The sequence below is a fragment of the Mauremys mutica genome, chromosome 11, assembly GCF_020497125.1.
Source record: "Mauremys mutica isolate MM-2020 ecotype Southern chromosome 11, ASM2049712v1, whole genome shotgun sequence".
Taxonomy (NCBI): domain Eukaryota; kingdom Metazoa; phylum Chordata; order Testudines; family Geoemydidae; genus Mauremys; species Mauremys mutica.
In genome coordinates, this window is record NC_059082.1 from 73825477 (window position 1) to 73838821 (window position 13345).

The 13345-nt window shown below is 39.7% G+C and overlaps 2 protein-coding genes across 8 annotated transcripts in view; one reads left to right on the top strand and one right to left on the bottom strand.

The window, feature by feature from the left end:
• C11H7orf50 (chromosome 11 C7orf50 homolog) overlaps positions 1-13345 on the bottom strand; it is a 194947-nt gene that overhangs the window by 56106 nt on the left and 125496 nt on the right. The gene's annotated exons all lie outside the window — the stretch shown is intronic.
• The window catches only part of GPR146 (G protein-coupled receptor 146), a 69164-nt gene that overhangs the window by 5070 nt on the left and 50749 nt on the right, over positions 1-13345 (top strand). The gene's annotated exons all lie outside the window — the stretch shown is intronic.

The following is a 13345-nucleotide window of genomic DNA, read 5'->3' on the forward strand; positions in this document are numbered from 1 at the left end:
TTTCTAGCTTCCTCTGGATCTGTTATTCTCTCATCCAATCCAAAATTATCAACTCCAAATGGTTACATCTTATTAAAAGAATGATCGGTGGCAACTCTATAGCTAATGTAGACTCTGAATACTAGGTTGCATTGGTTTAAAAAAGAGATTCTTAGACATTTGAGGACCTGAGTAAAAGCTCCATCTCAGAACAGAGGTAAAATTCCTGCCTTCTTCCACCGTAAGAGAGGTTGCTCTTTGAGGAGCCTTCATATGAAACTTTAAAAACATCAGGAGAGCAAGAGAAGAATTGAATTATCTTCATATAGATTTTGATCAGATTATGTACTTCTGTAGTGCACTCATAAGCTATGAGAGAAGGTCTCCTTGAAAGTCCTCAGGAAAAATATATCCATTTTATTCTGTATTTGAAGATGCATTGGAATTAAAGTGTAATATGTTCCCAAAATACCAGATTTCTCTATTAAGTTTTTACATGTTTTCTGCTCTTGCTAGTTCTCTGATAACTGTCTGTGACACTAACCTGAAAACTCTCCACATTTACTACATAGTACTAGAACACTAAAATGGCATCTGTTTTTCATAGCATCAGGTGTACCTTCATTATGTTTCTGTGAGGCAGAGCAGAAAATTGAAAACCAATTATGATTTAAGACCCCAAATTAAAACCTGTCGACTGTTAAGTAAAAATACTCAATAAAACTTGTTTGCCTTTCAACAGACATACTGAAGTAGTTTGCAGTGTTGTTATAGCCATGTTGGTCCCAGGACATTAGAAAGACAAGGTGGGTGAGGCAGTAGTATCTTTTACTGGAAGAAGAGCTCTGTGTAGCTCGAAAGCTTGTCTCTTTCACTAACAGAAGTTGGTCCAATAAAAGATACCCCCTCATCCACCTTGCCTCTCTAAGGCCTCTGAAGAAGATCATTGTAACTAGCATAAAAAGCAAGGATTTATAAAAACAAACAAAACAAAAAACAAATCAAAAAACCGAAACCACCCCCTCCAAACCACAGAACCAAAAAGAGTCAGTTATGCTAAAACTTACTTTATTCTAAAACGTCTTCTACCTCGCTACAGAACATTTTTAATTATAAACATAAATATTAACTGTTTAATTCACAAGTATGAAAGTTATGTCCTGATTTCAGTTTGGAACATCCTATTTCTGAAAATTAATCTTTACACCTTTGTGGTGGAGGAAGTCACATTGTTTTCTTTCAGCTCATAGCTCATATTAGCTAGAGTATCAAACAAATCCCTGAATGCTTACTACACAAGGGGAAGAAATGTATATTGTAATAATTTTATATATTATTATTACTTATTTGTTTTGTGGTAGCATGTAGGAGTCATTGACCAGGGCTCCACTGTGCTAGGCCATGTACAAACAGAGAAGAAAAAGATGATCAGTGCCCAGAGAGTCTACAGTCAAAGCATTAAACAAGATGCAACAGGTAGATATAGACAGAAAGATGGAGGAACACATGGAAACAATGAGACAAAACTGATCAGCATGATAGGCAGTGGTCTCAGCACACCAGCTCCCTATTTGTCGTTACGTTTTTTGTAGGCATCACAGTAGAGTTTAATGAGGAATTTGAAGGAGGTTACTTTGCAGATGTTTATAGGTAGCTCCTCCCATGTATGAGCAGCAGCATGTGGGGGGAGGAGAGGAAGCACACAGGTGCTTCTTAGAAAATTTAAGCAGTGGGTGCAGGAGGCTGGCATTATGGGTTGAGCAGAGGCAAGAGAGTCGACATCTTGATAGTGAATGAAAGCTGAGAAAGGCTGTATGTTATGCAGAAAAAATAAGCAAGAGTTAGATGTAGCATGGATGTGAAGACCTAGAAGGAGGCCCGAGTCAAAGATGACACCCAGGGTACAGGCCTGAGTGCCAGGCAGGATAATGGTGTTGACCACACTAACAGAGAAAGGAGGTAATGGGGAGGGGCTTGGGAGAGAAGATTGGAAGCTCTGTTTTGGCCATGTTGTACTTGAGCTGATGGCTAGACATCCAACAGGAGATGCCAGACACAGGCATAGACTGTAGTTGAACAGAAGGAGACAGGTCTGGAGTAGACAGGTAGATCTGTGAGTCATCAGCATACAGATGGTAGTTGAATTTGGGTTTGCGAATGAGATTGCCCAAAATAAGGTGCAGAGGAAGAATAGAAAGGGACCAAAGGTAGAGCCCTGTGAAACCCTCAGAGAAAGTTGGAGGGCGGATGAAGGGGACTGTCCAAAGAACTCACTGAACAAGTGATTAGAGAGATAGGAGGAGAACCAGGAGAGGCCAGAGTCGCTGAAGTGAAGGGAGTACATGGTTCAAGAAGAACATGGTTGATGGTGGCAAAGGATATTAGAGCCTTTGGCGAGAGCAATTTCAATGCAGTGCATGGGGTTGAAACTAGATTCAAGAGGGTCTAGGAGGAGAGGAACTCCAGACTGTGATTGCTGACACCATGTTCAAAGAGTTTAGAGAGGAAAGGGAGAAGAGAGATGAGACGGTAGTTGAAGACAAGCTCAAGGGAGAGGGAAAGCCATACTGTATTCTGTCACTCTTGGAAGAAATTGGCGAGATCGTCCGCAGAGAGGAGTGGTGGCAAAAGGAGGGGAGGGTTCGAGGAGTGAGTAAAGTCAGTGAAAAGGCAGCAGGGGCAGTGAGTGTGGGGTTCAATGAAGCTGGAGAAGTAGAGTTGTTTAGCAAGGAACATGGCATAGAGAAGTGGCAGGAACAGGAGAGAAGAATCCCAATAACCCCACCAACATCTGATCCATGGAGGGCATGTGAGAAAAGGAGACACCTCCACAAGAGACAAGAGAAGGCAGACGCAGATGCAGTGTCTGATGAAGGGATTTAGGTCTCTGTGAGAGCCAAGAGACAGAGGGAGCGAGATAGAAAGTGAATGACTGAAATCATTTGAGAGACCGAGAGGGCATTTCAGATATAGCAAGAAAGGGGAGGGAGGAAGGGAAGGAGGGATAGGTGTGATGTTAGGAATAGGGGCAGGAGAGGGGCAGAGGTGGTGGCAGAGATAGGTGTGGGAAGTGGAGCGGGTGGGGATGGAGGGAGCACCATGGTTGGGGCAAATGTCATCAGAAGTCAGCAGACAGCAGAGGTTGTGCTTGTGGGATCTGCATTTCTGCCGGTGGGAGAAGGGGGGAAGAAAGCAGGTGGGAACTGCTGGTGGTAAGAGGGATGGGGAAATGGAACCAGTAGGCGGTAGGAAGGGGGAAGGATCTATGGATGCAGAAGAGGGGTGTGTCATGGGGGAGTGAGCAGATGGACAAAAAGGAAAATAATAGAAGAATGTTGTGAAGGTAATGCTAGCACAGCTGTCCTTCAAGTAGATGGGGATGTGTTGCCTCTTCCTGCTAGGGAGGGAGTAAAATGAAGCAGGGCTGCACCACTGGGAAGTCTGAGGGGAGGGGAACAAGGGGAAGTGGAGCAGCTCACCGGTGCACAAGTTAGAGCAGTTTTCATACCATATAAACCTCACATGTTTTCAACAACATTACATAAACACTTCTTCTTACACCAAGGAGACAAACAAATTATTTCTGGATCACATCTATTTGGTCTTAAGTGATTTGTTTGTTCAGTTCTTTTCTTCCTTTAGATGATGTCCTTTGGCAGCTGGAGCTATTATTTCCTGGATCACAGGGTTTAACTATTCAGCAAATGCATTGACATCCTGCCCAAAGAGAACTGCAGAGCAAATCCAGGAAACACAAACACTAGCAGCCGGGGAAATAGCTAGAATCCAAGCGGAGTTCTAAGCTTTTCTAGCTGTGTCAATTTCTCTCTGTAGTGGCAAGATGCTCGTTTGCTTTCTGTATTTTAAAATGGGGTTGTGATCAATAAAACCTCCACTCTCAGCCCCTGCAATTTCTGCTCTAAGTAGTTGGCAGATTAAACAAAAGGAAAGCACCCATCAGAAACAACCACTTCTGTTCATTTTTTTAAAAAGGATTCACACGCTTGCTTGCTACTTTTGGGTGGGTAGCTGCACAACAGTTGTTAAACTGCAGAGTACTGCAGTGCTCTAATAATTAGAACAGACTGTATGACTGGATACAAAGAAAATTTGTCTTTTGTTATGAGAGGGTAACATTACCAAAGTAAACTAAGGTTTTTAGTTGATAGACTTCCTCTCTTCCTGCAATTTAGAAAAGCAGAATTATACTAAACTGATGAATATATTAAACTAAAGTAGAACTTCAATCCTTAAGTATTTTTTGTGAGCAACATTTTTTAATTGATCCTTCACATCTAGGGATTTTTTTTAACAACACTGATGGCTTAATTTTAATAAAATATGATATAATTAAGAATCTAGCCCAATAGAGAGAATTTCATGTTTACATATACTAAAATACAACAGCATCTGGGTAGTGTGATTAAAGTGGTTAAAGCTGCTCTGTTCTCCATTTGCCATCTGTTGCCATCCTTTGCCTTGTACGTTTCCTCTCATCTCATTCCTGTTTAGTGCAGGTCTACGCTACCGGTTAAGTCAATCAAACTTATGTCACTCAGGGTTTGTGAAAAAGCACCCCTACCACGAGCAATACAAGATTCACGCTGTCCACACCAGCGCTATGTTGGCGAGAGATGCTCTCCCGCCAACATAGCTTACGTTTCTCGCCAAGATGGAGTAATTATGCCGACGGGAGAGCGCTGCATCAGTGCAGCGGTGCCAATGTAGACTTAGAATAATAGAAGATTAGGGTTGGAAGAGACCTCAGGAGGTCATCTAGTTCAACCCCCTGCTCAAAGCAGGACCAACCCCAACTAAAGCATCCCAGCCAGGTCTTTGTCAAGCCGGGCTTAAACACCTCTAAGGATGGAGATTCCACCACCTCCCGAGGTAACCCATTCCGGTGCTTCACCACCCTCCTAGTGAAATAGTGTTTCCTAATAACCAACCTAGACCTCCCCCACTGCAACTTGAGACCATTGCTTCTTGTTCTGTCATCTGCCACCACTTGCCCTTAGAGAAGTTCCATCTCTGAAGTGCTAATTCAGCTCAGTATGCTACTGGAAGCCAGAGGCAATGCCAGGTTGACTGAGGTTAAAATCAAGTAACAGATTAGAGATTCTGCATTATAAAACAGAGCATGTAATAACTATTGAACTGAGGAATTAGAATGGATCTATCTTTATTATTTACTGAGCATGGACAATGTGCTTTGTGCTGTACAGAACAGAAGAAGATGGTCCTCAGTACAATCAGAGTTTGAAAGATGTTACCAGGCGTGCCGGAACAATTTGTATAGTGGGAGTGCTGAGAGCCATTGGAGCAAACTGTAAACCCTGTATATGATGGAAACCACTTCAAACCAGGGGATGCTGCAGTACCCCTAGTTCCAGCACCTATGGATGCTACCCATTTGAAATGTACTTTATATACATATTTCTGATTTTTCCATGCTATAAAGCTGCTCATTGTCTTCTGAAATTAATCATGCTAATCTGAGGAAAAGGAGTTCATTCACGGTTTCCCTTTAAACAACACAAAACAAATGAGAGCAGAACTACATCTATCCCATCTCAAATCTATATAATGTTCTTCAGAGATCTTCATTCAGCTACCTAGTGACTAGACATTTTAGGACACTGCTGCATGTTAGTTATTCCTCTAAAGGAATGAAATATTTTCACCTTTAGCTGTTTTGTAATTAAGTCAGTGTCAGGGTGATAGAATACAAAGTAGTGATGCACTGGGCTATAGATATCCTTTCTGGTTAAAACGCACTCATCGGGAGATATGTTGCCACAATATGAAAATAATGTACAGCTGCCTGAAATGCCTGTTTTTATCTGCAGTGCAGCCAAAAAATCTTTAATAAGAGTCATTTATGTATCTTAGGAGGAGGAGTACAGGGAAAAAAGATACTGAAAGTGGAATAAATACTTTCAAAATGTATTGGATATAATAGTTCACTCAGAAAAATTGATATTTTCTTCAGTAATTGAATTTTGTTGTATTACCTTAGCTCTGACTTATAAATGTATTCTTTTTATTTAAATATATTACATTAGGCATATGCAACCTATTTAATATAACTTTGGCGAATTAAGTGAAAATTGTAATTATAGCCATCCTTTATACTTCCAATTCCTTTAGAAAAAAATTACCACATTTTTGGTATTAAAGGAGTACTGTAATGTTATTAGGCTTTTCTTTCACAAACCAGTAAAATGTGAAACATTCAAATGTATTATTTTTAAAATATATGCATCCGGTAATGGGCATTATTAAAAACTGCACACATACATTTATCAAATTGATTTTCATAATGAGGAACTTATGTTTTGTACAAAGTGCTTAGACGAATTAGTATAGACCTAATGACATAGAACAGAAAAGTGTTCAGGTTCAAATTCTCCAATTCCTCAAACATTAGACTAACTTTTTTCTTCTAACATTAAATCAATATTTGAACAGTAGAGCAAATATTTGAAATGCAGCTAGTTAGTTACCTATTACAGAGAACAAATTGAAGTTAAATTATTTCTTTCCCTAGAAACGCTGAACAAAATCTGGATTTAGTTCATAATATTTCAAAGAACTTATATATTTAACTTTACCCTCAAATCAGAACCCTTCTAAGATATTATTGTTATAACACCATTGGTGTACAGGCGGCTTAATCGTGAAGGAAGACATTTCGTTCCCTGAGGATCTTGGTCTAATTTGGACATTCACATTACAAACCCTGCTACTGCAAAGTGCTCTTCACTTAGCAGGATCAAATGAGTAAGCAGCAGCAGAGCCAGTTCAGACAACACTGCCAGACCAGTAACCACAGACAGACTCTGGCTCATGAGTGTACTATCCTACCAGAGACAGGCTGAAATGTTAGTAAGATGTTTACTACTCATGCTCCAGTGCCGTATGTTGTGGAGTACAAGCTGGTTTGTGATGTAGAAGCTCTGCAGTGTTAATAATTTAACCTCTTGGGGATCACAATGTCTCCCTTTTTATCATGACCTGGCTAGGTCACACTGACACTGTCCTTCTAATTTCCTCATCTTTCTGTTTAACAAGAATCCTCCATCCACTATTTCCCCAGTTACTCCCTCCTACAAACACACACAGAATTTCTGGATGCATTCCGTATACTCTTCATCTTGTGGAGCTAATACCCTCCCATAGTTACCAGGCACAGAAATTTAATACAGGTGAGGTGGAGATCATACAATGAATGCTAGACTGTTCAACTGGGAGCATAATTATATGATATAACTAGATTTATTTGTGCCAGCTGTGAGAATCAGGCACAAGAGCAACAGCAGATAGCGCTAATAGGCATCATTATTTGATGGAAAGACAAAAAGAGTGGGCTTAAGTTTGAAAGAGATGAGGACACATTTTAGACATTTGTTATCAAAATATATCAAAGGCTAATCATCTGGATGAAAATAATACATAACTGGTATCTGGTCCAAGTACAAAAGGAGTTACACCTGAGATTACAACTACTGTTACTATACTTGCAACTGAGAGCAGCAGATTAATGTATAATATTTTTTCAACTGCTAACACAAGGAAGTGTTAGTATAATTAAAAATATTCGACTGTGGGCATCCTTTAACTGAATTTTATAATGCTTGACTAGAAAATTGGTCATGTTAAAGATGCAAATTAATACTGCAGCTTAGGTACAGTTGATACACTGTGTAAATTTAAGTCTCTATTAAATTAAAAAACTACAAAGAAAGAATAGAGAAACTTTTCATTGGTGAAATGTTATATAACTTTGGTTTGTTTAGTTTGGTTTTGTTTGCTTGTTTCTAAAGGGGGAGGCAAACGTTGACTGCAAAATAAAATGAAAGTAGAAAGATTCATACTAAAATCTTAACAAAATATGTAATATAGACAGAAAAGAGATAAAAGAAGTTAAAAGTGTAATCATCTCAAGTACAGTTTAGCTCTAGTTTAAGGCAGCACAACCACAAGGAAGGAAAACTATCATCTGTTAATTCTGAATGAACAGTGGACTTGAAACACCTAAATTAAACTATTAGGATTTGGTTATTAGAAATCTAAAGGAGGGCGGGGGGGGGGGGGGGGAGGGAAGAACCCAACCTTTTCCAATAAAGTCTCAGATTACTCTTACAACCTCAATGTCAAGGTTACTTGCGCATCCTTAATCTATTCAAGGAGATACAGTACCGCCACAACTGGTATTTTGTTTAATCCATTTGTTCATCTTTTCATTTAAATAAAAACAATGATTGAAATCCCACATGGAGAATTCTCAGAAACACAACAGGTTCAAAATTGCATCCAGCCCCTTCTCTTCTAGGCAGTCCGATAACTCCCTTATTGTTTCCTTGATAGCCTCATCACTTCCTTGGCAGCTTTTTAGAATAAAGTTTTCATTATCAGACTGAAACGAGAACCTAGTGTTTCCAGTATCATAAAACTTGCAAATACACCTCTACCTTGATATAACACTGTCCTCGGGAGCCAAAAAATCTTACGGTGTTATAGGTGAAACTGCATTATATCGAACCTGATTTGATCCTCCGGAGTACGCAGCCCCGCCCCCCCCAGAGCGCTGCTTTACCGCATTATATCCAAATTCATGTTATATCGGATGGCGTTATATTGGGGTAGAGTGTATTTATCATTTTTCACAACCCTGATTGATAAATGAATAGAGAACTTGTAAGTATTTAGCCAATCTCTTATATACTAAAGTAACTGGGGACTTTCTCCAGTTATATTAGTCAAGCACTAAGTTCCTAATTGCATTTTGTTAGCTGCCATGAGTTTCAGGGTAGCTGGTTGTCACTTAAGGTCTGATTTGACAAACTCTTTCTGATAGAAGAATTACTTCAGTTACAGTATGGAATGTAATTATTCTGCAGTGCCAATTAGAATTACTTATGTGAGTATGGGTTTGCAGACTGGGCCTTTATTTTGCCACTACCAATACTTCATCTATTATGAATTTGGTTTTTTTTCCCCCGTGGTTCTTCAAGATGTGTTGTCCACAGGTTTTTTCCACTCTGGTGGGCATGTGCCCCATAAACACAAGACCAGAATCTTTTTGAACAGCAGTATCCGTGGGGTCACACCTGCAGTCTGTATGACAGCTAGCAACCTGTAGCCGAGGGCATAAAGGGCAAAATGGCTGGAAATTCCCTTCAGTTCCTTCGCTAAAACAGAATCCATTGACCCAGGACTCTGCAGTAGGGGGGAAGGAGTGCAGGTTGTGAAATACATGTGGACAGCACATCCCAAAGAACAACAGTTATTGTGGGCTAAGTAATTGTTCTTTCTTCTTCAAGTCCTGACGGTAGGTGTTTATTGAAACAACAACTGTAAGACAGCTCTGCCAAAGTGGGTGACAGATCTTGAGCCCTCTACTACAGAGTAGCACCGGCTGAAAGTGTGAACTGAATTTCAGATATCTGTTGTGCAAATTTTGGAGATTGGAATGGCCCACCAAAGGTGCAGAGGCTGGTGGAATGGGCCCCGCTCTACCAAGCAGATCCAAGCGAGCAATCATATAGGCAAGTTCTAATGCAATTTGAAACATTTAGATAGTCTTTGTGTGGATACAAGCTGATCTCTCATCCTGTTGGCAAAGACCAGAAACAGTGTAGAATTCCTGATTGGTCTCATTCTGTTCAAGTAGTCATGACATCAATTTAATAATCATTACAACTAGATCAGGATAAACCAATTGGAAAAAGTACTAGTTTTATATTTTTAACTATATACAAATCTGTTTGATTTAAGTTACTTTATGATTGGACCCATATTCTCTGGGTAACAGTGGTCTGGAAGGATGGCATCAAGACTTGCTAGTCACTTCTACATGATCACCTCTGTCCACCCCAGGAGTAGTTTTAAGCTACAATTGGGTCAACTTAATATGGATTCTTGGGTAGCTAAGCAGGAAAATAAAGGATGCAGAATGGCTCTTTTTCCCCTAAATCCAGTTAGATTATAGTCAAGTGAAAACTTCAACAGGAAAAAAACACCCATAGGTAAAAATTGCTGTAGTACTTTAATTATGTTTGTATATATTACTTATGCAGTTCACAGGGAACAGTATGTAGTAAAGCATAATTTAAAATTGTACATCAAGAGGCAAGAACCATCTGTACGCAAAAGCACATTCGTAACCATTGTTTCAGTTTATAACACTGTCAGATAAGCCCCCAAACTTTCAATTTTTCTCACATTATTTCTCAAGGTTTCCCTGTACAAATTGCTTCTTTGTTAACTTGCTGATTATGATAATGTACAAGACTAGAAGCAAACAAAAAAACCTCTTATAACTCAAGGATCATTTGCATGTTCAGTAATACACAGCTAGATAACCATTTAAAATATAGGAAGAACTGTTATCCTACTGTATTTAGCTTGGATATTGAAGTTTAATTTATTACAGTGTGGCTACAAAACTGTAACAATTTATATGAAAGAATTCATGCATTCCACAAAGAGTATCACTGAGACCCAGTTTTAACCTGGGGCACTATCAAAGACTATTCTAGTTAGCAAGTTGAGAAAGAGAAAGGAAACCTTAGCAATTTTCTACTGTAAGTGACAAAGAAAGGAAAAATGCATTGAATGCTTCTTGGTTTCCAAACGACTTATAGCAACCCCTCACTAAAACTGTTAGCCCTGGATTATTTAAGCACCGGGATATTAATGCATGAAGAAAATGTACTGAGACAATGTGTGAATTTATTTCCACTGTTCCCAGTGATGAATTATTATTTAAATGCAAAAACAAACTGAACAACTGTTTATGGCAGCAAATCTTATTTTGTCTGTTTCTAATTTTCAAAGTTATGAAGTGAACATCTGGCATATTTTGTAGGACCCACTTTGATCCTCATGCTGGGTATCTTGCAATACAAAAATCCTAGAAATTACATAGAAGAAAACTATGTTTTTATCATTTAGCCCATTTTTGCCAGATTGTTCCCATATAATACACCTCTACCCCGATATAACGTGACCCGATATAACACGAATTCGGATATAACGCGGTAAAGCAGCGCTCCGGGGGGCGGGGCTGCGCACTCCACTGGAACAAAGCAAGTTCGACATACCGCGGTTTCACCTATAATGTGGTAAGATTTTCTGGCGAACGAGGACAGCGTTATATCGGGGTAGAGGTGTATATTTTACTGTATTTTGCTACACCTAGAATTAAATGTTCTGAGTGTGGGGGATTCCAGCACTCTCTTTAGAACACTATTCCACAGTCAAAAAGCTGTTATATATAGCTTCTATAAAGCTTGCAGGACCGATCAGTAGTCTGCCCTTTTAACCTCTAAAATCAAATGCACAATCATTTTATAGAACCTGGGAAGGAATTAACATCACACCTGCATTTTAAATACATATTACACAAATGGCCATGGGGAGAAACACTCCACAAATGAGGTCAAGACACTTGCGTAACACACTGTACGTGCTGCATTACCTTTTCAAGTGGAATTTGTGTTTTTAGACAGCGCCCTTTGCTGCAGCATCTGGGTGCTGTAACAACTATAAGCAACAGTTTCTCAATCAGAGACAATCATAAACTATAGAGTTTGCCACAACATTTAAAAGGCCAAATAAACAAATATGCCTCCTGCTTTCTCTAATGCTTGCTTTAGCAGCCTTGTGTTGGGAGATGCAACAGATGTGGGCTCTGAAATGAGAATGCTCTATCAGTAGTTTTGGACAACAAAACTACAGGAACAAACAACAAAAATAGCCCAGCATAACCACCATAATAGGACATTATGACCTATGGCCCGCATGCAACCCATTGAGGTAATCTGATTGTGGGCTGTGAGACATTTTGCTGACGACCGTCCGCAGACACAACTCCCCCCTTGCAGCTCACCGTTCCCGTCCAATGGGAGCTCGCCATTCCCAGCCAATGGGAGCTGCGGGAAGCGGTGGGCCACAGGGATGTGCTGGCCGGCACTTCCCACAGCTCCCATTGGCAGGGAACGGCGAAGTGTGGCCATTGGAAGCTGTGGAGGGCAGTGCCTGCGGACGGTCCACATCAGCAAAACGTCTCATGGCCCGCAATCAGATTACCCTGATAGGCTGCATGTGGCCCGCGGGCCATAGGTTGCCCACCACTGATGTAGAGTATCTCATCAAAGGCTAAGATGTTTATCCATCAGAAAGTATATTATTACTTGAAATGTTACATGTGTACTCTGAAACATCCAATGACCATAATCAGATTTCATGTAGGAATACAGAATTACAAGGAAAATGACTGATTGATCTTGATACTGCATAGCCAGTAATGAAATGTGCAACAAATGATCAACAATCTAGACTAAATTACATCAATGGTATAATTTGCAAAAGAGTGAAGGGACTTTCATTTATTACAGTACGTGTTTGTACAGTGCTTAGCACAATGGGGCCCAACCTGGCTGTGGCCTTTTGGTACTGCTGCAATATAAATATTGATCGGGCTGGCTCCTTTGCTGGTGTAAATCAACGAAGATCCATTGACTTCAGTGGAGCTACGCTGATTTATGCCAGTGGAGGAGTTGACCCATTATCTTGACTCCTGCCTATGCCATAATATATATGATAGACCCTTATATGATTTTAATAAACATATCCAGCATTATTTATTCATTGTGCTTATAGAAGATACCTGGTGATTGTAATTTTGGTCGCTTTGTACTATCATTTCACAAGTTTAAAGCTTTGTCTAGGTTTGTAACATAAAGAGTGGCATATAGAAAGTTTTAATGGTGTCACATCTCAATACAGAAGCCTCTTGATTTCACATAATTTGAAAACCCTCAGACAGAATAGGGCCAATTTAACGTATCATCCTGAATCAGCTTTATTCATCAACATAACACTGCCTATAATTCAGTTCTGGGGGTACGCTGTCTAGTGATTTTATAATCTAGAATACTTCTGGGCAAACGCTACAAACTAGAGGCAGCATTGCATTCTGCATTGTCAAACAACCTAATGGGAAATGTCACTGTTATGGTTTCTAGGCACAAGTGATAATTGAATTGGAAGGAAAAGTTCAAGAAAACAGTAATGCTCTTGTGTGTTAACAGAAGGCCTGTTCTGCTCTGCAGCTTGCTATCCAAGACCATTTCCTTCCTTAATATTAAAATTCTAATCAGCCTTCATTTCATCTGCAGAAAAGTATGACAATGTAAATCCTGCATGTAGCTTTTCAAACAAACAACAACAACAACCTGGAATATCAGACCCAACATACTGCTGCAGAGCATAAATAGATTTCAAATTAAATCAAAATATCAAAACTGCATGTGCACAAGTCCAGAATTATTTGGAAAATATCAAGTGTCTTTTGAAC